Source organism: Sciurus carolinensis (assembly GCF_902686445.1).
Source record: "Sciurus carolinensis chromosome 19 unlocalized genomic scaffold, mSciCar1.2 SUPER_34, whole genome shotgun sequence".
Lineage (NCBI taxonomy): Eukaryota > Metazoa > Chordata > Mammalia > Rodentia > Sciuridae > Sciurus > Sciurus carolinensis.
Genome location: NW_025920112.1, coordinates 2769448 through 2791941, shown reverse-complemented (window position 1 = coordinate 2791941; position 22494 = coordinate 2769448). Strand labels below are relative to the sequence as shown.

The following is a 22494-nucleotide window of genomic DNA, read 5'->3' as shown; positions in this document are numbered from 1 at the left end:
TAATTGGTATTAAAATGCCAATGAAGTTTTTCATAGAACTTAAAAAATAATCATGAAATTCATTTGGAAAAATAAGAGACCCAGAGTAGTCAATGCAATCCTTAGCAAAAAAGTGAAGTGGCAGGCATTACAATGAAAGACTTCAAACTATACTACAGAGCTATAGTAATAAAAGCATTGGTATTGGCACCGAAACAGACATGTAAACTAAAGGTTCAGAATAGGATACACAGAGACACACCCACATATATACAGGTATCTCATACTAAGTTGCCAAAACATTCATTGGAGAAAAGAGCTTATTCTAGAAATGGTGTCAGAAAAAAATGGAAAGCCTCATGGAACACAGTGAAATTAAACTTCATCTCTCACCCTGCACAAACATCAACTCACTGTGAATCAAATACTTAGGCACTAGAGCAGAGACCCTGAGCCTACTAGAAGAAAAAAGTAGGCCCAAATCTTCACCATGTCAGCCCAGGACATGACTTCATCAACAAGACCCCTAAAATGCAAGAAGTTAAATCAGAAATCAATAAATGGGATGAACTCAAACTAAAAAGTTTCTTTTCACCAAAAAAACAAACAATAATGCGAAGAGAGAGCCTATAGATTGGGAGAAAATCTTTACCATAAGAACTTCAGATGAAGCATTAATCTCTAAGATATATAAAGAACACAAATAATTTCACATCAGAAAAACCAATAACCCAATCAATAAATGGGCTAAGAAACTGAACAGGCACTTCACGGAAGAAGATATGCAATCTATCAAAAATATATGAAAAAATGTTCAACATCTCTAGCAATTAGAGAAATTCAAAGCAAAACTACTCTAAGATTTTATGTCACTCCATTCAGAATGGCAATGATCAAGAATACAAGCAACAACAAATATTGGTGAGAATGTGGGGAGGAAGGTACACTCATAACCTACTGGTGGGAATTCAAATTGGTGCAATTATTATGCAAAGCAGTAGGGAGTTTTCTCAGAAAATTTGGAAAGGAACCACCATTTGACTCAATTATCCCACACCATGGTTGATAATCAGAGGACTTAAAATCAACATAGTACAGTGACCCAGCAACATCAAGCTTTCTGGCACCTCAATTCACCATAGCTAAACTATGAAACCAATCTAGATGCCTTTCAACAAATGAAAGGATAAAGAAAATATGGTATATATGTATATATCTATATATGTTATATATATCTATATATATATGATGGAAAATTACTCAGTTTTAAAGAAGACTGAAATTCTGGAAATTGCTGGTAAATGGATGGAGTTAGAGAATATCATGCTAAGTGAAATAATCCTAACCCAAAAACCAGAGGCTGAATATTTCTGTGATATGCAGGTGCTAATTCACACTAAGGAGTCAGGGATATGGAAGAATAGTTATTTTATATTAGGTAGAGGGTGTAAAGGGAGGGGAAGAAGTATGGGACTAGGAATGAGAGCAGAGGGAAAGAGACACTATCACCTCATGTACATATATGACAGCATGACCAATGTGATCAGATAATTCATATAACCAGAAAAATGAGAGCTTATACTGCATTTACGTATGATCTATCAAAATGTATAATGCATTCTAATGTCATGAACAATAAATTAAAGTAAGTTAAAAAAAACCTTAGGAAAAAGATATACATGACAGTAGTGCATTTTTACACATTATACATGTAAGGATTATAACTTATTCTAATTAGGATCCTAGTCTTGTGATTGTATATGATATGGAGTTATACTGGTCCTGTAATCATATATGAACTTAGGAAAGTGATGTCGCATTCTGTCGACAATCTTTCTTATGCCCATCACCCCTCCCTTCCTTTCAGTCCCTGTTTTCAACCCAAGAGACATGTACTTTTCCCCTCCCTATATGTTATATGTTAGTATCTGCATATCAGAGATAACAGTCAGTCTTTGATTTTGGGGGACTGGTTTATTTCACTTACATTGATAATCTCCAGTTCCATCCATTTGCTGAGAAATACCATTATTTCATTCTTCTTTATGGCTGAGTAATACTCCAATTATGTATATGTACTAGATTTTCTTTACACAATCATCTGGTAAAGGGTACCTATTGTGATTTCATAATTGAGCCTTTATGAATTGAGATGTCATACATATTAATGTGGCTGCCTACACTGTACTATGTTGGTTTTAAGTCTTTGGGTATAAACCAAGGAGGGAGATCACTAGATCAAATGGTGGTTCCTTTCCAAGTTTTCTGAGGAATCTCCATACTGCTTTTCAGAGTAGTTACAACAACTTGCAGTCCCACCATCAATGTATGAGTGTCCCTTTTTGCCCACATGTTCACAAACTTATTTGCTACTTGTGTTCTTGATAATTGTCATTCTGACTGGAGGGGATGGAGTCTCAGTGTGGTTTTAACTTGCCTTTCTCTGATTGCTAGAGATTTTGAACATTTTTTCACATATTTGCTAAACACAGATGAGTGTAAGTTTAATGCGTGACTGGGTCTGGGGTTCCAGTTTTATCCTTGTGCAGGTGAACATTCCACTTTCCTAGAACTATTGTAGGAAACAATTCTTTCTTCATGGAAGTTTTTCATTCATTTTCCAAAATGAATTGTTCACAAATGTGTTTATCATTCAATTGTCAAATCTTTCCATTTGAATGACAAATAGATAGTAGAAGAAATCAAGGATGAAATGAAAAATAGAGGTAAATGAGAATAACAGTACAACATACCAAAATCTGTAGGACACTCGAAGGCAGTACTAGGAGGAAAATTCATTGCACTGAGCTCACTTATTAAATGAATAAAAAGTCAACAATAAAGGACTGAACCTTACATCTCAAAGCCCAAGAAAAAGAACAAAACATCAAAAACAGTAGAAGACAGGAAATAATTAAAATCAGAGCTAAAAACAATGAAACTGAACAAAAGAAACAATTCAAAAAATTGACAAAACAAAAAGTTAGTCCTGTGAAAAAAATCAAAGAAATTGATAAATTGTTGGCTTCACTAACAAAGAGAAAAAGACAGAAAACCCAAATTACTGAAACACACAATGAAACCAGAAATATCACAGCAGACACAACTGAAACATAGAAGAAAATTAGAAACTATTTTGAAAATTTATAAACTGTTAAAATAGAAAATACTCAAGATATTGACAATTTGTAGAGACATGACCCATCTAAACTGAATCACGAGGTTTTACACTCTTTAAACAGAACAATTTCAAGTAATGAAATAGAAAATTTCATTAAAATCTTACCAATTAATAAAAGCCCAGGACAAGATGGATTCTTAGCCAAGTTCTACCAGATCTTCAAAGAAGAATTAACACCAATTATCAAACTATTACATGAAATAGAAAAGGAGGGAACTCTTCCAAACTTATTCTATGAGACTAATACCACCCTGACATAAAACCAGACCAAGTCACATCAAGGAAAGAAACCTTCGGACCAACATCCCTGATGAACATATATGAAAATATTCTCAATAAAATTCTGGCAACTCATATACAAAAACATATTAAGACAGTGCACTGTGATGAATTGGGGTTCATCCCAGGGTTTCAGGGTTGGTTCAAGGTACAGAAATCAATACATATAATTCATAATATCAGTAGACTTAAAAACAAGAATCAGATGATCATCTCAATAGATGCAAAAAATTCATTTTACAAAATATAGCACCCTACATATTCAAAACACTAGGAAAACTAGGGATATTGGGAATATAACTCAACATCATAAAAGACATATATGCTAAATCCAAGGTCAAGATAATTCTAAACAGAGAAAAATTGAAAGCATTTCTTCTAAACACTGGAACAACACAAGTATGCCTTCTTTCACCACTTCTATTCAACATTGTCCTTAAAAATCTAGCCAGAGCGATTAGAAAGACTAAAGAAATTAAATGTATCCATACAGGTAAAGAAAAACTCAAACTATCACTATCTGCCAAAGCTATGAATCTATATTTGAAAGGTTCAAAAAGTTCCCCCAAAAAACTTCTAGAACTAATAAATGAGTTCAGAAAACCAGCAGGATCGAAAATCAATAGCCATAAATCAGACACAAACCTACACAGCAGTAATAAAACTACTGAAAGAAAAATAAAGAACATTACCACATTCACAATTGCCTGAAAAAAAAAAAAAAAACTTGGGAATCAATTTATCAAAAGAGGTAAAAGACCTCTCCAATGACAACTATGGAACACTAAAAAAATAAAAATAAAAATAAAAAAAATAAAAAATTGAAGCCCTTACAAGATGGAAAGACCTTCCATGCTCTTGGATAGACAGAATTAATATTGTCAAAATGTTCATACAACCAAAAGTGTTATAAAAATTTAATGCAATTCCTATTAAAATCCAATGACATTTTTCATAGAACTAGAAAAAGCAACCATGAAATTCATTTGGAAAAATAGAACACACCCAGAGGAGTCAAAGAAATCCTTACCTAGAAAAGAGAAGCAGGAAGCATCACAATGCAAGACTTCAAACTATACTAAACAGCTATAGAAATAAAAACAGCACAGTGTTGACAACAAACTGACATGTAGACTAATAATGCAAAATAGAAGACACAGGGCCAAGCCCATGTAGATACAGGTATCCAATACTAGACAAAGGTGCCAAAAACATTCACTGGAGAAAAGATAGCTTATTTGACAAATGGTGCTGGAGAAAATGGAAAGCCACAATGAAATTAAACCTTTATCTCTCACCCTGCACAAACATCAACTCACTATGGATTAAAGATTAGGCACTAGAACAGAGACCATGAGCCTAGTAGAAGAACAGAAGATCCAAATATTCACCATGTTGACCTAGGACATTACTTCATTAATGAGACCCCTAAAATGCAAGAAGTTAAATCAGGAATCAATAAATGGGATGGACACAAACTAAAAAGTTTCTTTTCATCAAAAGAAACAATCAACAATGTGAAGAGAGAGCCTACAGATTGGGAGAAAATCTTTACCACATGAACCTCGGATAAAGCATTAATCTCTAAGATATATAAAGAATACAAATAACACCAAAAAAGTCAATAACCCAATCAATAAATGGACTAAGAAACTGAACAGGCACTTCATGGAAGAAGATATGCAATCTATCACAAATATATGAAAAATGTTCTGTTCAACATCTCTAGCAATTAGAGAAATTCAAAGCAAAAGTACTCTAAGATTTGATGTCACTCCATTCAGAATGGCGATGATCAAGAATACAAGCAACAACAAATATTGGTGAAGATGTGGGGAGGAAGGTACACTCATAACCTGCTCTTGTGAATGCAAATTGGTGCAACTATTATGGATGGCACTATGGCAATTCCTCAGAAAACTTGGAATGGACCCACCATTTGACCCAGCTATACCACTCCTCAGTGTGTACCCAAAGGACTTAAAATCAGTATACTACAGTGACACACCCACATCAAGCTTTCTGGCACCTCAATTTATAATAGCTAAACTATGGAACCAACCTAGATGCCCTTTTACAGATGATAGGATAAAGAAAAAATATATATGATAAAATATTACTCAGCTTTAAAGAAGAATTAAATTCTGGAATTTGCTGGTAAATGGACAGATAGAGAATATCATGCTAAGTGAAATAAGCCAAACCCCTTAAACCAAAGGTCAAATATTTCTCTGATATGCAGTTTCTAATTCACAGTAAAGGATCAAAATAGGGAAGAATAGAGTTACCTTATATTAGGTAGAGGGGAGTGAAGAGAGGGGAAGGAGTTTGGGGGTAGGAATGAGAGTGGAGTGAAACAGACATTATTACCTCATGTACATATATGAGGACATGACTGATATGATTCAACAATATGTAAAATCAGAAAAATGAGAGATTATACTACATTTATGTATGATCTGTTATCGCGTTCCCTGCCCGCAGAGAAACACGACACCTGGTTGAAGTTTCAATGCTTTATTGCGCGCTGTTCTTCTGCTTCTATTGTTTCTTTTTCTTAACTTATTTCCTCCCTCAGCAGGGAAGTTACAGACCTTATATAGGTAAAACCACCAATCAAAGGAGAGCACACGAGGGAAAAGCATGGACAGATACAGAGAGCCAAGCAGGGCATACCGAGATCATGCATTGTGCATGAGACCAGAGAACCAGTCATAAAGACTTCCTTAAAATGATGTCAGATGTTTGTGCAAAAGTTAACTGCTCTGGCTCACTGCCAGGCACCATCTTAGCCACACCTAGGGCCAGGGGTCCCGGGTACCCCGACAGTTCCCCCTTTTTTCTTTTACAAGAAAAAGGCTCGGGACCAGTGCCTGTCTTAGGCGGAGTGGTCAACCACCGTCCTTACCCGTCATCGGATAACTGCAGAGCATGCTACAGCTCCTGTCTTAGGTTGGTACGGGGTCACCTCCTTCCTTACCCGTATGACTACCAGTCCAGTATCGTGAGTCATACTTGTGGGGAACTGCCGGCCTCTAGGGCAGTCATGGCCTGATGAAAGATAATCCGATCCCTGTTTTGGCTGGCTCATAGACGCACAAACAGACGAGTGAGGAAAAGGATACCAATGAGGAGAAGCAGTCCCAAAGTGCCCAGACCTGCCCACTGTTTTACAAAATCGAAAGCAGAAGAAAACCATTTAGCCATCTCAGATACAGAAGCAATATGTACCCCAGTAGAATTAGCTTTGACAATTTCGGCTCTAAGTTGTGAGGTAAGATTATCAAATTGAGATGACCAAGTAGAAGTAAGGTAAAGTGACAAATTACTAGATAACTTAGCTGCAGTGCTGAAATTATCATATACAATAGGGGTAACACAAACAGCTCTTAAAGAGTAAACACATCCCAGTCCCAAAAGTTCTTGTAATATGTCCACTTGTTCTTGTAATAGGTCCACTCTTTGATTCACCAGGAGTAAGCCTGCCCTTAAATGTTGGTTTAAAGTCTCTTGAGTTTGTAAGGCAGTAGCTGTGTTTTCAGCTAAACGGTTGACTGCAGTCGCTGTCTGTATAGTAGTTGTCAATGCAGCAGCTGCAGTCGCGGCAGCCGCCGCCGATGCAACAACGGCTGCAACCACAGCTGCCGCGATGCCAAATTGTCTTTTATTTCTTGATAGTAGCACTGGTAATTCTGCATCTGTAACAGAGACTGGGATAGGTAGGAAGGTAGGGATGCGCATTTAGACTGCGCGGGAGAAATTGGTAGTATTCCAACATTGAGAAAGGTAGCAACTAGATTGAGAGCAATCAAGGGTTGTGTTATTGGAAATATTGGTTAGTAGAAACATAAAAGGAGGGAACACACAGGCTGGAGTGGATGAGAATGTAATGTTTTTAGTACAGTTAGTATTAGTCTCAGCTCCAGCATTTTTTCCGCCCCACGTCGAAGAGTTCCATTCGCATTGTCTAAAAGATCGTCCTTTAAGAGCAAAAAGAGGTTGTAAGTTAGTATATCCTGAAGTCGAGGTGAATAGCAACCAGCTATCAAAAGGATTAACGCGCTCCATGCCCATGGCATCATGATCAGCAAAATTATCAGTGGTACGCTGGGAAGTAAAATTTGGTGTGAAGAAAAATCCATGTTGAACTGGGGTCGCTCGCTTTGTATTTTGACAACCTGTCCAAATGGGAGGTGTGGAAAATTTTGGATTACATGGAGGAAAAATTCTGGGAGTTTTAAATCCATTAGTGGGAAGAGGTAATTTGTGAGGTACAAATCCTGTGATCAAGGTAGCTTCCCCTTCCCAGTATGTCCTTGATGAGGTTATTAAATTATTATTGGCAAACTGAACACCAAGCGAAGCATAACCATGGAGCGGAGCATAAGGGGATTCCATACTCTTATAAAAGAGACCCTGTACCTGCTTTTGGAGAACAATACAAGGGCTAGAGTTATTATTACTAATAGTATTATCCTCAGGTATATCAAAGCATAAGGCTCCAGGGAGGGAGAAAGCGGAAGAATTATATGGTTGAGTCTCTGGATCATAAAGTGTAGTGGGTAATCCTGTAGTCGCATTGGTGGTGAACAACGGAGGGAGTAGAGAGGAAGTATTAGTTAACGGCAAAGGATATGGCCAAGCTTTAACTATTGCCCACAGGTTCCAGGTCTGGCTGTCCGCTTGTGTCTTTGCAGTTATGGGAAGGCTCACTATCGTGAGGAGGAGTAGTATCACTTCCATGTTGTATAGGTCTGGTCAGTCTTTCAGGAACCCAGATCGGAGTTTGTTGATCCTGTGGAAAAATACAAACAGACCCTCGGACCCAACGTAATACTGGATCTGGTCCTTTCCAGCAACCTGTCAATATGTCTTTCCACTTGGCCCATGTTTGAGGGACAGGGGAAGGGTTGCTATGGCGATCAGCCGCTGAGTGTCCATAATTATCTATAGTCAAAAAATTTAAAATAAAAAGAACCAGATTAATTTTGTCCTTAGGAGATTTAAAGGAGGCTCCTATTCCCCCTTTTTGTTTATTAAGACAATTTTTTAAGGTGAGATGCGTCCTCTCGACTATACCTTGTCCTTGTGGATTATAGGGAATACCAGTAATCAATTGAATATTAAATGTTTGTAGAAATAGCCGGAAGCTTTTGGAGGTATAAGCAGGACCATTATCTGTTTTTATAACTTTAGGTATGCCCCAGCAAGCAAACGCTTGTAGGCAGTGTTGAATGACATCTTTTACCTTTTCTCCAGAGTGAGCAGAAGCCATGATGACCCCTGAAGCAGTGTCTACTGACACATGTACATACTTTACAGTACCGAATTCAGGAATATGAGTTACATCCATTTGCCAAACATGATTAGGTAACAGTCCCCTGGGATTGACTCCAAAAGATTGTACTGGGATCAAAGGAGCACAGTGTTGACAATTTTTTACTATTTGTCGAGCCACACATTTAGAGATAGGAAATTTTCTACTCAAGGTAGTGGAATTTACATGGAATTTCTCATGAAAGAGTTTTGCTTGTTCCTCTATGGAAAAAACAAAAACAGATTTGGTAGCCATATCCACCAAATCATTTGCTCTAGCCAAAGGTCCTGGTAAATTAGAATGAGCCCTAATATGTCCTATATAGAATGGATGTTTACGCTGCAGAATAAGGTTTTGCAGTGTAGTGAAATAGGAAGCCACGGTGGATAAAGAAGAAATACATGGCACAGTTTCAAGAACACTTAAAGCATTAACAACATATGAACTATCAGATAGGAGATTAAACGGCTGATTATCTGCTACTTTAAAAGCCAACACCACAGCTGCAAGCTCAGTAACTTGTGCCGAGTTGGATTGAACTATTATAGTATGAAGTTGATCATGAACAAGTGCAGCGCCTACTCCATTTTTAGATCCATCAGTAAATATAGTTATACAATTTTTAATAGGTTGGGCACTAGTCACTTTTGGAAAAATTATGGGAGTAACTTTACAAAACTGAATCCAAGGATGTTGGGGATAATGGTTATCAAACTGAGCTGAGGTGGAACAATATAGTACTGACCAATCATCAACATTATTGCTTAGCCATTTAATTTGCTGAGTGGAATAAGGGGTTATAATGATAGAAGGATGGATTCCAAAGACAGTAATGCAAGATTCTATTCCCTTAAATATTACTTGAGCAACAGCTTTGGGATATGATTGTAATATTTTAGCTGGAGAACTAGGGAGATTTATACTCTGTAGAGGTCCCCCCTGCCAAATTATGCCAAAAGGACTATGTTTTTCTGGGATGATGATTAAACTCAATGGTTGAGTGGGATCACAGCGATCAACATAGCATTGTTGAAATCTGTTTTCAACTAGCTGTAAAGACATTCGTGCTTCGGGAGTAAGCTTTCTAGGTGAATTTAAGTCAGGATCACCTTTTAGTATATTAAATAAAGGTTTTAATTCTCCTGTGGATAATTTTAAATAGGATCTAATCCAGTTAATATCACCTAGGAGTTTTTGAAAATCATTTAAGGTATTTAGCTGATCTGTCCTGATGGTCAACTTTAATGGCCTGACTGTAGTAGCAGTAAGTTTAGTACCCAAATATTCTTGGATCTCTCCTAACTGTAACTTTTCAGGGGCTATTGTTAACCCCCTTTCCTTTAAAGCTTGGGTCACGAATTGTAATGCTCCTAACAACACTTCTTTCTCTGGATGCAAATAAGTATATCATCCATATAATGATAAATCAACAATCTCTTGAATTTTTGTTTAGTGGTTGTTAATGCCCTATCCACATACATTTGACACATAGTAGGACTGTTGGCCATGCCTTGAGGCAATACGGTCCATTCATATCTCTGATCAGGTTGAGCGTGGTTAAGAGAGGGCAAAGTAAAAGCAAATCTCCAACAATCCTTTTTGTGTAAAGGTACAGAGAAGAAGCAATCTTTTAAATCCAGTATAATTGTAGGCCAATTTTTTGGCAATGCAGAAACAAGAGGTAACCCGCATTGGATAGGCCCCATAGGAAACATTTGATCATTTATAGCTCTCAAATCATGTAATAATCTCCATTTTCCTGATTTTTTCTTTATTAAAAATATTGGAGTATTCCAAGGAGAAGTAGAAGGTTGTAAGTGACCTGATTGTACTTGTTCTTGTACTAATTTATGAGCTGTCTCTAATTTTTCTTTTGTTAGGGGCCACTGTGGGATCCAACGAGGCTTATCATCTTTCCAAACTATAGGAATTGATGTCATTACAGTGGCCCCTATGAAAAACCCAGACCCCTGAAATCATTTTTTGGTGGAGGCAAGGGAAGTGGTTGTAACGGTCCTTGATAAGATTTTCCCAATCCTTCACTGTCCTTATACTCCATTTTTTGTAACATATGTTTGACCGGGGTCCCTTTATAAATATGGTCAGTGGTGAGTTTTATGTCCATTTGTTGTAAAACATCTCTTCCCCACAAAGAAACTGGCACATTACACACATATGGTTGGAACACCCCAGAATGACCCTCTGCATCCCTCCAAGACAATGAGGAAGCACTTTGATTAGGGCTCTCTGCCACCCCTAGACCTCTCAAACTTTGAGCAGCTGTAACTAGTGGCCAATGTTTCGGCCAGACTGACGCACTAATAATACTTTTGTCTGCTCCTGTATCTAATAGACCTGTAAATTCCATATTTCCTACCTTTAAGTTTAAGAGAGGTCTCTGTCCCATATCCATAGTAAGATTTATTAGAGTAGTTTCTGTTGATCCAAAACCTCCTTGTCCTTTATTTGTATTTTTACTGGACCATAGAGAATGTCGACTAGGCAATATAAGCATTTGTGCAATGCGGTCTCCTGGAAAGATAACTGTAATGCCTTTTGGTGAAGAAACTAAAGCTTTAACTTGACCTGTAGAGTCAGGATTGATGACCCCTGGATGAACTACAAGCCCTTTTAATGTTGAGGAACTTTTGCCTAATAATAGCCCTACACTATCTTGTGGAATTTTTTCATGCCAATCTGTGTCTACCATTTGTACCCCTATATCTGGAGTTAATATGAGTCTGGAGGTGGCACAGATGTCCAATCCGGCACTTCCTGATGTGGCTCTACGCTTCCCTTCTCCATTGGAGGATACCACTGTCGAGGAACTTGTTGGATGACCCCGTATATTTGTTGTGGGCCCCGGGGAGGGCCCTGCCTCCTGTTTTTTTGTAGCCTAGGATTAGGCCCTAGGAAGTTACCTTCCTTATCTCTTATTGACTGGCAACCACTACTCCAGTGATTTCCTTTTTTACATCTTGGACACAATCCTGGTCCAGGTCCTGAGCTACTCCCTGCATTGACATTGCCACCTTGGGTCAAAGGTGACCTTTTATTTGGACAAGCGGCCTTGAGATGTCCCATTTGACCACATGCAAAGCATGATCCTGAGAGTCCTTTGTTTGTCCTCTGATTAGAATTTCCTTGAGCCTGAGCAAGTGCAGCAGACAACATAGTAGTCTGTCTATCTATAGCTGCTACAAATGCACTGCTCTGTGCAGAGGTATCATTTATATCTTTACACACTCTTAGATAAGTAGATAGATCCTTGTTTTTCCATGGCCTAATGGCGTCCTTACACCATTTGTTAGCTTGCTCATAGGCCAATTGTTTTACTAGAGGCATAGCTTGGTCTGCATCCCCAAAAATGCGTGATGCAGTTTGAATCAACCTATCCACAAAGTCTGCATAGGGTTCATTGCTCCCTTGAGTTACCTTGGATAGCTGGCCCTGTAGATCTCCTGTACCCTGCAACGTTTTCCAGGCTCTAGTTGCTGCAGTGGCAATCTGGGCATACACAGCAGGATGGTATTGAAGCTGTGCTTGGATAGTCTCATATGGCCCTGTACCCATAAGCATTTCTATGTTAAGTTGAGGGTCGCCTGCAGCTGCATTATGCCTGGCAGTGTCTGCAGAAATTTCTTGCCAAGAAGTCTTCCACATAAGATATTGTCCTCCAGACAGAGTGGCCCTAGCAAGGTTAACCCAGTCTTGAGGTACTAGGTTTAAGGAAGACATAGTTTCTACCAGAGCAAGAGTGAACGCTGCTTGTGGACCATATGTACTTACTGCCTCCTTTAGTTGTTTAACTATTTTAAAATCTAAAGGTCGATGATATCTTTGATTTTGAGCATCCTCAAAAACTGGATATGCGGCAGAGCCAAGATGACTCCACGCAGTGCGTGCCTCACAGGCTAGTGTTTTAGGAGGAGCTGGAGGAGCCGAGGGAGCTACAGGCGCTAGGGGGAGCTCTTTACTTATGTTTAATTTTTGTACTTGTTTTTCTAGTTCCTCTCCAGAAAGTTCCCCTTCCGAGTCAGTTCCTGTTTCTGAAATCTGAGAGCGACACGATCGTTCCTCTTTTATTTCTTCCAAAACCTGACTGCCCTCAGTCAGAGGCTTCACAAAAGAGTGTTTCTTAGTTTCCAAACAACTTTTAACAAGGGACCAGATGGCCATGGTACCCACAGGCAGAGGCTTTTGTTTATCAGCTATGCGGAGGTCCTCCCCTAAATGTTCCCACTGTGGAATATTTAACAGCCCCTCATTTAAAAACCAGGGAGAAACTTTTTCTATAGTATCAAGAAACGTCCTGGCTGTCTTTGCCTTTAACGGAGTCCCATTTTTCTTTAACAATTCTCTCAGTGGCTGTTGCATCTTAACTTTGGACATTTCAGACCCCATAATTAATTTGCTGTGATCACTTTTTGTATACCAGTTTCAGTTCACTGGACCGCGTTCCGCTTGGTCCAGGTTGATTGATGGTGGCCTTTCACGCACCACTTTCACTTTAATATCTCTAATGTGGACCGCTTTTCGCTTAGTCCAGGGTGTAGCCACCTTTCGCATGCTACTTTCACTTTAATACTTTTAAGGTGGACTGCCTTTCGCTAGTCCACTCTGAGCCGCGTTTCGCTTAGCTCTGTCTCCGGACTGCCTTTCGCTAGTCCTTACTTTCACTTTAATCGGACCGCATTCCGCGTGTCCCCGGACCACCTTCCGTGTGTCCTGACATTAATTGGACCGCATTCCGCGTGTCCTGATAGTCGCTTTACCGCGAACGTCAAGGCTGCCTTTATCACTCCTTTTTTATTATTTATAACATTAATCTCTAAAACTTACCTAGGTAGTTGCTGCTGGTTTGTTGTTTCCCGGGTCGGGTTTCGGCACCACTTATCGCGTTCCCTGCCCGCAGAGAAACACGACACCTGGTTGAAGTTTCAATGCTTTATTGCGCGCTGTTCTTCTGCTTCTATTGTTTCTTTTTCTTAACTTATTTCCTCCCTCAGCAGGGAAGTTACAGACCTTATATAGGTAAAACCACCAATCAAAGGAGAGCACACGAGGGAAAAGCGTGGACAGATACAGAGAGCCAAGCAGGGCATACCGAGATCATGCGTTGTGCATGAGACCAGAGAACCAGTCATAAAGACTTCCTTAAAATGATGTCAGATGTTTGTGCAAAAGTTAACTGCTCTGGCTCACTGCCAGGCGCCATCTTAGCCACACCTAGGGCCAGGGGTCCCGGGTACCCCGACAATCTGTCTAAATGTATAAATGCATTCTGCTGTAATGAACAACAAATTAGAATAAGTTAAAAAATTAAGAAAAAAATACATATGTGACAGTAGTGTATTTTGAAACATTATACATACATGGATTATAACTTAGTCTAATTAGGATCCCAGTCTTGTGGTTGTATATGATGTGGAGTTACACTGGTCATGTATTCATATATGAACACAAGAAAGTGATATCCCATTTAGTCCACTATCTTTCTTATTCCCATCCCCACTCCGTCCCATTCATTTCCTGTTGTCAAATCCAACAGACTTCTATTTTTCCCCTTCTCAACTGCATATCAGAGAGAACATTCAGCCTTTGATTTTTACAGATTGTCTTATTTCAGTTTCCATGATTGTTTCTACTTCCCTGCATTTACCAGCATATGTCATAATTTCATTCTTTATGACTGAGTAATACTCCATTATGTATATGTAGTTGGTTTTCTTTATCCAATCATCTGTTGAAGGACACCTATTCTGATTCCATAGTTGGGCCTTTATGAATTGATATGGCCACCATCACTGTAGTATGCTGATTTTAAGTCCTTTAGGTATAAGCCAAGAAGGAGTGGGATCACTGGATCAAATGGTGGTTCCTTTCCAAGTTTTCTGAGGAATCTCTACACAGACTTCCAGAGTGTTTGCACCAATCTGCAGTCCCACCATCAATGTATGATTGTCCCTTTTTGCCCACATCCACACCAAGTGTTACTGTTGCTTGTGTTCTTGATAATTGTCATTCCAACTGGAGGGGATGGAGTCTCAGTGTGGTTTTAACTTACCTTTCTCTGGTTGTGAGAGATGTTGAACATTTTTTCGTGTATTTGCTAACCACAGAAGAGTGTATGTTTAATGCGTGACTGGGGCTGGGGCTCCAGCTTCATCCTTGTGCAGGTGAACATTCCACTTTCCTAGAATCATTGTAGAAAACACTTCTTTCTTCATGGAAGTTTTTCATCCATTTTCCAAAGTGAATTGTTCACAAATGTGATTATTATTCAATTGTCGAATTTTTCCATTTGTTTATAGGAATCCTTTCACCTGCTAGAACTAGTTTTCAGTGAGAATTTTGATGTCAGTGTGTTAAAGCATAGAATTTTGACCTGCATTTTAAAGAGTGGCTCATGGTTGTGGATTTCTTCACAAATCTGTGTGGATTTTGAGGAGCTGGTCAATGCCTCTCAAAGTGTGGATTACAGGGGCTACACTGAATCTAGAGATCCATTTGTGGGGTACTGTTGTCTTTTTTCTTTAATTTAAAATTTAAAAATATATTAACAAAACTTTATTTTGCTTTTAAGAAAAAAATATTCCCCTCATGAAGATAAACTGCAGTCCTATTGGTTTATTACAATAATCTCTCCTATAATCAATGGGATTTAAAAACACAGTTAATGAACACTCGAATGTAAAGCCTCAATGTAAAAACAGGAGCTTTAGATCTAGTGGCTAAATCACAGCAGACAAATAATCTTTTTCAAAGGGACCATCTCCTGAAGGGAAAAACAACAGCAACCGTGTGGCCCAGGAGATGTGAGGACAGTGTGGTTCCTCAGCGCCAGCACGGCATTTGGATCCCTGGTGACATTTCCTAACTGACCCATAATTTGCTTTGGCTGTTGCGTCTTGCTGGAGTTTTGCATCTACTTTGGCAGCTTCCCGCCTCACTTCAGAAGCAAACGGCGGCAGGCCGCCCACCCTTCCTGGAGCCCCTCTTCCAACCTGGAAGGACTTGCTCCCCTGGAGCTGCAGCCGCTCCCACAGCGCTCACCGCCCCTGGCGTGACCCAGCTGGGCTTGCTGAGCACAACAGAGTGGCGCAGGCGACCCTGCGGCTGTGTTCAGCGGTCTTGGTATGTTGCAGTGCGTGGTGTCACCTGGCACCTGCGTGTTCCTGAGGGGCTGGAAGAGCTCGTCCAGTGGCCACGGGATCCTGCACAGTGTGCTGCCCGCTCCAGGGCCACCTACTGTGCCTGCGCCTGGCCAAAGCCCCCCACAACCGCACCCAATGCTGCTGACTGAGGACTGGACCTGGTGTGGATGCAGCCTGACCTGCGGGTGCACAAAGGCTGGCATCAGGGGACTGGCCCGGGGGAATTGGGCCTCTACCGGCCTCTGCATGGGCAATTCCTGTTTTCCTGACAAAATTAAACACTTGTAACCTTGCACATGGCATGGTTCTTATTCACTTTTTCTTTGAAAAATTTCCAGCATTTAAAAATGTTTCACAGCTTAATGATCTTGAAATTCTTTTGTTGAATTTCTTCATGAATATGTCTTAGGCACAGTGGCACAGGACTGTAAGCCCAGTGCTTGGGAGGCTAAGGCAGGAAGATGGCAAATTCAAACCAGCCTCAGCAACCTAGCAATGTCCTAAGCAACTCAGCAAGACCCTGTCTCTAAATAGACTATCAAAAAGGACTGGCAGTCACAAACACACACACACACACACACACACACACACACACACACACATTTAGGATTGAAATGAATAAATGCCTGCCTTTAATGTCCTCAACACTCTCCACCATACTTTAATGTCCTCAACACTCTCCACCATACGTTATTGAAACTAGAATCTCATTTCCTTTTCTCCACCTGAGACATCCTGAGCTTGCCAATAAACCAGGAGCCACTTCAGTTTCACCAGGAAGCTTTAGGTTATGGATTCCATAAGGACAGAGTCAGTCTTTAAGGAAGCTGGTCACAGCTGTGTGTACATCTGTGAGAAGAGCCACTGCATGAACTTTAGCTACCCAGAATTCACAGCACTGTGAATGGCTCTTCAGGAATCTCAGAGGACACTAAAATGTCCCCTGGCTTCTGGACACAGAGTCCTCAGAGAGTCCCTGCAGGGATTTTGTGAGATGCACCTCCCTTCAAGTGTCTCCACAGCAGAGTCTACTAAGGAAGACACAAAGAGTGCACTGACTCTTGATCCCTGGTAGATTTAATGAGAGTGCATTTGCAGTTGTTCAGAAGGTTAGAAAGTTGGAAAAACATACTTTTAGAGCATAAACATGTGCAGAATACCCAGTGCACGCTTGTTTCTCTGCTTCTAAAGTACATACCTCCATGAAATTCTAGAATGTTCTAGCAGTATTAATAGATAAATAGGACAGAGATCCTTTCATGGACGGTTAAAAACTAATTATAAGAATTCAGCCCTTGAAGTTTGCTATGAAATTAGATTGGGTTTATTCTGCTTCAACTTACAGGTTCTCTGGAGAAAGTTTATGTTCATGAGTCAACCTATTTCTAGCCCTTTACTTATAAGAAATGTGTTTTACTGGTGAGTAAAATGTGGTTTCCTATACCTACTAAGTGGAGCAGAGAGCACAGAGAAGCTGTGTGGCTTTGTGAGCTGCCTTGAGAAACACACAGGGAACATGAAGAGTGAGACCAGTAGTGCTGAGAGGCTCCTTCACTGGCTTTTCATCGCCACCAAACTGACAACCTTCACATTCACTCCTAGGCGTGGCATCTACACAGATGCCTAATGACAAAGTGTTGAGATCACTTCTGAAAAGTATGCCTGTTTGGTTCAGCCCCCCACAAAAAACAAACACTGCCTGGTTGCTAATGTAGATACTATTATTATTGTTACCTCACTGAAAATTTGCATTTAAAAAAAGGAAGTTATAGAAAGCAATTTGTGTTGTTAAATGCATAGAGAAACCACAATTGACACAAATTAACTTTGAAAGCCAAATCTGAAACTACAGTGCAGCTGCCAATCACATGGTTTCCTCAATCATTTTCTTTAATTAAAAATTTAAGACTGTGTTCTATACATTAGTAATTTTAATCACTCTTGTTCTGCTCTTACTAAAAGCTTATTGTAGACTGCATGGTCAATGTGATCTTGCAATATGTATAATCAGAAAAATGAGAGATTAAGTTTTATTTATGTGTGATCTATCAAAATGTATAAATGCATTCTACTGTCATGTACAACTAATTAGAACTAATAAAATAAAATATAAGTGAGTAGCACTAGTATGTAAATGTATATATATATATATATAGTTATTATTATTATTATTGTGAGCTGCATGAGAAACACATGGTGAACATGAAGTGCACAATTGGGTTCAAGAGAGTGGGACCAGTAGTGCTGAGAATCTCCTTCACTGAGATTGTCATCACCACATGTGTGTGTATATATATGGATATACAAATGTTTTCTCTGATATGTGGATGCTAAATCACAATAAGGAAATATCTTCTCTGATATGTGGATGCTAAATCACAATAAGGAGTGGGGTTCTAGGAAAGAATATAGTTGCTTTATTTCAGGTAGAGAGGAGTGAATAGAGTGGAAGGGGCATGGGATAGGAAAGATAGCAGAGTGAAAGAGACATTATTACCTCATGTATATATATGACAGCATGTCTGATGTGATTCTGCAACATGTATAATCAGAAAAATGAGAAATTACACTCTTTTATGTATAGTTTATGAAAGTGTATAAATACATTCTACTGTCATGTACAACTAATTAGAACAAATAAAAACACTAATCATAATTTAAAAAGCACCAATAATTTTGAAGTATTTAATTGGAATCATGAAGACTCATAGAAGGTAAATTACTAATCAAAAAGAACTAATAATATTATACAGAGCATCATATAATCCATCACCACTCATGGCGAATAAAACTTAGAAAACAAACATAGAAAAAACAAAACAATGCAGAATTCAAGTAGGAAATAGCAATTACATCCTTAATGAACCTTGGATTCTGAGTGTTCAGCTCTTTCTGGAACTTTACCTGTCCATCACAGTATGCTCCCAGGCAGTGTGCCCTGCCTCCCCCATTACCCCATCTCCCTGACCAGGCAGAGAGCACACTTGTAAATGGACTGGAACTCACTTCCTGTTTTCTGTATTTCACACCTCAGGATTTCTGCTGAATGCTGTGATTCAATGTGAACTTCAGATCTATTCCTGAAACAAAATTCTCTCCTCCAACATGATGAATAAAAGTAAACACTTAAAAGGGATAAGTACCTTTCATTACCCCCACATTCAAATGTCACCCTCTTGCTCACCCATATCCAATGGTCATCAATGAACAAGTCTTTTCCTGGGTAAACTTTTTGACTCTTTTTCAAGCAAATGCACCTCTCCATCACTCCTCTTCATCTTCTCATCTTAGAGATCTCCACGGAGACTTTGAGTATTCATGGGTCAGTCTCCCTTCACTTGTGCTGAGGTCCATGATTTTCTTATATTCATGAGGGCATTCCTGAGACCTGAACAACAGAGGTCCAGTCAGGAATGACACAAGATGGCCCTGGGCCCAGGTTGAGGAGTGAGTTTCAGCCAGGTGTTGAGATGTTCTCAAGGTATGTCAAGAGTCAACATACTCCAGACAGAAACAAATACATTAATTGAGAATGTCTCAGAATTATTCTGTCCCTGTGTTTTATATGTTCTTATTCAGTATATGCATATTAATGGCCCGTAGAAATGTTTCTCAGTATGATAATCTTATTCCCAGTTTGTTTTATATTGTCAAAAGGTACAGAACTATAAAAAGAACCTAAATGAATAAAAACACAAGATGAAATTTCTACAATATTAAATATACAGAATTTGTTAACATATTTGAGGTATTATGTGTGTTCAAATTGTTTCTTTTCTATTGGAAATGCTCAATAAATTATGAAAGTTATCCTCTGTTAAATAATTCATAAATAGTATTTTATTACTAGTTTTGTGAAATGTTATTAAAAAGATACTCAGCAATTAGGACTGGGATATAGCTCAGAGGTAGAGTAATTGCCCTGCACTCAATCTTCAGCACACACACACACACAAAATCAGCTATTAAAATAATATTGCATGTAGTGTCTAACATGTTCACAAATTTCTCATGCTTTATTAGATGAAATAATTATCTCATCTTTCACAAAGGATAAACTTGATCCATTTTAAATTTCTAAGGTCTTAAAAATGTTTGGACTTTTAAAATTCCTAGTGAAGACTTTCCTAGAAGCACACTGCATCAATTTTTCAATGTTGTTGCATGTGAGAACTTGGGGTACCTGTTAAGTTTAATAAACTGCCTTTGAATGGTTCAACAGGTGCATTTCTAGTGCACTCTAGGTCATGTGTATGGCTCCCACACTCAACAACCTTGACCTGAAAGATGGGCAAGTCAGGCTGTTGTGTCCAGATAGAGAAGCCCTGAGGGAGAAACCCTCTCATCTTCTACTCAATGCAGGAGCCCTGTGAATGGAAAGCTCCTAACATACTACTCTTGTCCCCAAGGTCTCCATGGAGGGAGTTAGTAAGCACCTCATAATCTCAAGTACCAAATTTGAAGAGATATAAAACTCTAGGATGGTTCTAGAGGAAAACATGAGAGAATAATTTTAAATTAAATGGAGTTGTTGTTCTATTATGTTAAAATTTTATTGTTTGATTCATGGGTAACTCCTGAATCTCACTTGTCTTTGAGGTAGTAGATATTTTTTAGTCATTTTCATAAATAAGCTTTATGCTGTGTGCCCAAGAGCCAGAATTCTTCTGGAAGACCATGATGTGGGTCAAGATATTGCCACGGCCTCCGGTCTCAATCACTCAGGAGACAGAGGCAGGAGGATCACTTGAGTCCAGGATTGGAGGTCAACCTGGCTACATAGTGCAATGCTGTCTCAGGAAAATTTGTAAGTGATTTTCAAAATTAACAAGGGAATAATGTTCCTGCCTATGGATGGGATAAGGATGGGTTTATTTGATTAAAAAATGTCATATATGTGGTAGAATATATTTAATTGATTAATCAAGTACCTTGATACAGAAAGTATTTATTGAAATAAATTATTCTCTGGGTTATAAGCAATGAGACACAAATGCCTTTAATTTCATGGCGAACTTTATAGGCTGATAACAATTCTTAAAAATAGAAGGATTGAGAATTAGTAATCCATGTTAGAAGTGAAACACATGAAGAAATGTTAATCACTAAACAACAGTGGGTATATACAGTAGAAAGGAATTAGTCTCTGATGGATAACAGCGATTGGTTCTGTAGAATGACAGTAAAATTATACAATAATAAAATAAAAGTCTTGCTTCAAATTACAAGTAATTAATGAGACAATTTGTATAGACATGAGCAATTATCATATATTCTATATCATTTGTAATCTCCTCACTCCAGGAATGAAATAATATTTTAATGTACTACACATTGCTGAATGGACTTGCAGATAAGTTCTGGAGAAAGTTGATCTACATTTAAACAGAAGAGGTACTTTGAGTCCATCTGCTCAGAGCCACATGTCCTCCTTCTTCCTCAGGCTGTAGATGATGGGGTTGAGCATTGGAATGAGGATGGTGTAGAAGACAGCAAGAACATTTTCCTCTGCTGGAGACAAAAGGGGTCTTGGGTGTAGGTAAGTGTAAGCAAAGGGGGCCTAGTGGAAAGTCACCACAGTGAGGTGGGTGCTGCAAGTGGAGCAGGCCTATTTCCTCCCTTCCCCTGCCTCCACGTGGCAGAGACCAAGGAGGATATGATCATAGGAGCCAAGAGTTACACTGAATGAAAACACAAGAAAAAGTGTGGGGCTCACAAATGCTGTGTACTCATAGACCTGAGTGTCCATGCAGGCCAGGGTCAGCATGACAGGGACATCACAGAAGAAATGATTGTTGGCTCTGGATCTGCAGTAATGGATATGGAGAGCATGCATGGTGTGAGTACAGGAGTTGACAAAGCCCATTATCCAAGACCCCAATTTCTTGAGCAAACACACTCTTTTTTCTTTTTATGTGAGTGGGATAGTGGAGTGGCAGCAAATTGCCACATAATAGTCATAGGCCATAGATGGCAACAATCAGGCTTTAGAACCTATTGAAATTAAGAAAAAGAAACTATGAATCCCACACCCAGTGAATGGTATCAACTTTTTTTACAAATGGAAAAACAGAAATCATCTTAGGGACAATTGAGGAGATGTAGATTAGATCAATGAAGGACAGCTCACTAAGCAGGAAATACATGGGTGTGTGGAGATGGATATCCAGGAGGATGAGAAGGATCATGGAAATATTGCCAATTAGAGTCATTAGGAAGATGAGAACAATGAAGACGGAGAGGAAAAGGCCAGTTCTTGATGATGGGAACAATACCAATGAGATGAAATCAGTTGATGTTTGATTGAAATATTCCATACAGCATTCATATGGTTTATCCATCTTTTTGCCCCTTCACTATTTCTCCATTAATAGCTCATTTTTTCTGTTCCTTTTCCTCTTTCTTTTTCATTATTTTAGTTAATTTTTTCTCCTTCTTTTAGCTGCCATCTGCCACCTATCTCTTGACTCTATTCTGTTCACTACTGAAGATATTCCAAACATTTACTTGCCTTCATATCCCATTATCTCTTCACTTAATAAGTCCAAGTCTCTCTGATAGAATTACCAATAAGCTTTATG

General features: G+C 38.9%; 1 pseudogene; it reads right to left on the bottom strand.

Annotated features, from left to right (window-relative positions):
- Nucleotides 1–21326: 21326 nt before the first annotated feature.
- On the bottom strand, nt 21327–22230 carry LOC124973478 (olfactory receptor 2L8-like; annotated as a pseudogene).
- Nucleotides 22231–22494: the final 264 nt, after the last annotated feature.